Source organism: Octopus sinensis, linkage group LG3, assembly GCF_006345805.1.
Source record: "Octopus sinensis linkage group LG3, ASM634580v1, whole genome shotgun sequence".
Classification (NCBI taxonomy): domain Eukaryota; kingdom Metazoa; phylum Mollusca; class Cephalopoda; order Octopoda; family Octopodidae; genus Octopus; species Octopus sinensis.
The window spans coordinates 56786275-56789678 of NC_042999.1; positions in this window are offsets into that span (position 1 = coordinate 56786275).

A 3404-nucleotide genomic window follows, 5' to 3' on the forward strand; every position below is an offset into this window, starting at 1 on the left:
AGTTCATCAGTGCAACTTCTCATGCTTTGACTGTCATTAAAAAAATTTAATAATTATAAATGAACCTGAAGGCATTTCAAGTTTTCAAATTTCTTTATATCTTTTTTAAGCCAAAGGTTCTTTAGGTTTTTTAAAAGACATCCATTAGCAGAGTTAACACTGTAAAAGTGAAGAATGTTTCATTACTCTGCTGTATTGTCAAATCTTCATCTGTTTTGGAAAGAGATACACTATTCTAAACTGTGGCACTTGTTCTGGTGGCACATGAAAAAATATTCAAGCGAGGTCGTTGCCAGTGCCGCTGGACTGGCTCCTGTGCAGGTGGCACATAAAAAGCACAATTTGAGCGTGGCCGTTGCCAGTACCGCCTGACTGGCCCTCGTGCTGGTGGCACATAAAAGCATTCACTACACTCTTAGATTAGTTGGCATTAGGAAGGGCATCCAGCTGTATAAAACTCGTGAGCTGAAACTAGATAAAAATATATTATATATAAGCCCAGTACTTATATATATATATTATATATATATAAGCCCAGTACTTATTCTCTATATATATATATATATATATATATATATATAATATTATATATATTATATATATAATATATATTATATATATATATTATATATTATATATTTTATATATATATATATATACTCTTTACTCTTTTACTTGTTTCAGTCAGTTGACTGCGGCCATGCTGGAGCACCGCTTTTAATCGAGCAACTCGACCCCAGGACTTAATCTTTGTAAGCCCAGTACTTATTCTATCAATCATTTTTTTTTTGCTGAACCGCTAAGTGACGGGGACATAAACACACCAGCATCGGTTGTCAAGCAATGCTAGGGGGACAAACCCAGACACACAAACACACACACGCATATATATATATATATATATATATATATATATATATATATAATATATATATATATGCGTGTGTGTTTATATATATATATATATAATATATATATATAATATATACGACGGGACATGTAAAATGAAGTGAGGATGTTAGTGGGCTAGGTTAGAAATCCCCATCATAAAAGGTGTCATTGCTAGGGCCAAAAACTCACTTTGACAAGTCTACTCTCATTCTTTTATGTATCTGTCTTCCTCTGTCACTCACTCTCTTCCTTTCCCATCACTTTCTATATATAACGTTGTTTCACGGCGTCCAACTCCCTTACCTTCACTTTCCCTTTATAACGTTGTGTCACGGCGTTCTATATTTCCCCCCTCCCCGCCTTCGACAGCGCTTTCACACACACTCTCTCTCTCTACGTCTGTCTGCATTCATAGAGAGAATTATCATCACCACAACCACCACCACACAATCATGAGAACAAATATTATGAATCATATATTTATTGGGTTAATTTATATATGTGTGTGTGTGTGTGTGTTCTATATATAAATATGTATATATAATGTATATATACAAAGTGTATATATCTGTATTTATGTATATTAAACTTTTTAATACTTTTTGATAGTTATATATATTTTTAAAAAAATTATAAATATAAATTAATAATTTTAATTTTAAATTTAAATAATTTTAATTTTTCAATTTTATATTTTATATATTTTGTATATTATATTTTAATTTTTATGTTTTGGTTTATGTTTTTCACTGTTTGATTTGCCTATTAGTGGTTTTATCTCTAATTTAATTTATACATATATATATATAATTTGTATACATTTGTATATATAATGCGTGCACAGTCACACAATATATACATATATATATATATATATATATATATATATATATAATGTGTGCATTATGTGGTCGGTTGAGCTGAAAATATGCACACCTATGTTAAAAGTGCTGGCAAGTTTGCATGACAACTATTTTTTTCCTCAAATGAAAGGCGTGACCTCTAGGACAAAATTCCTCATCTTATAAAATGTGGCCCCAAGTAGACCCGAATGAAATCGCGTTATATTAACCAAAATGTGAAAAGGGGTCTAAATGGGGCTGGAAGGGGATTAAAATTTAAAGGAGCGGGTGTTTAGCGATTCTCTGTTACATCAAGCTAAAAAATTTGCGCCAGCCTTTTAATCGTCAATGTGTTGAAGAAGTTTTGAATGCTTGCCATGGTGAGTCTACTGTCGTGAGAAAGAATCACTTCAAAACTTGGTGTTTAGGAATTTTCTTTTACATCAAGTTCAAAATTTTACGCCAGCCGTTAAACTGTCAATACGTTGCTGTCCGTCGTTAAGAAATGCCAGCCATGGTGACTCTACTATCCTCAGATTCTATCCCTTCAAACTTTGGTTTCCAATATTTTATTATTTTTATTCAGCTCGCAAGTTCATCTGTCCCTTTTAAATGTTAGTGTTTTGCTGTCTGCCTTGAAGCAGACCTTTCCGTTGTCACTGCCTCATATTTATGATTGATCTTTCAAAATATTTTATTTCTCAACTTACTCAAGATATTTTGTTGTTTATAAATGGGAGACAGATAGATAAAGATAGAGAGTAAGAAAAAGCGAGGGAGAGTCCGAGAGAAAAGAAAAGTAAGAGAGTGGAAAAGTGAGAGAGAAAGGAGAGAGAAACAAAGAAGGAGAATCATCATCATCGTTTAACGTCCTGTTTCCGTGCTAGCAGGGGTTGGACAGTTTGACCGGGGTCTGGGAAGCCATTAGGCTGCACCAGGCTCCAGTCTGATCTGGCAGTGTTTCTACAGGTGGATGCCCTTCCTAATGCCAACCACTCTGTGAGTGTAGTGGGTGCTTTTTTCGTGCCGCCGGCACAGGTGCCATGGGGGCTGGCAGCGGCCACGATCGGCTGGTGCTTTTTAAGTGCCACCGGCACAGAAGCCAATCAAGGCGGAGCTGCAATTGGCCACGTTCGGATGGTGCTTTTTACGTGCTGAAATGAAGCAACAGAAAGTAACAACCACACTCTTACTCGCACATAGAGCGGGTCACCTTAAGCTAGTATATAAAAATACATATATATATACACATACATACATATATATACATATATACATACGTGTATATACATATACATGTATATACATACATACGTGCATATACGTATATACATACGTGTGTGTGTACATACGTGCATACACGTATATACATACATGTGTGTGTACATACGTGCATACACGTATATACATACATGTGTGTACATATTGTGTACATATGTGCATACACGTATATACATACGTGTGTGTGTACATACGTGCATACACGTATATACATACGTGTGTGTGTACATATGTACATACATGTATATACATACGTGTGTGTACATACGTGCATACACATATATACATACGTGTGTGTGTACATATGTGCATACACGTATATACATACGTGTGTGTGTACATACGTGCATACACGTATATACATACGTGTGTGTGTACATATGTACATAC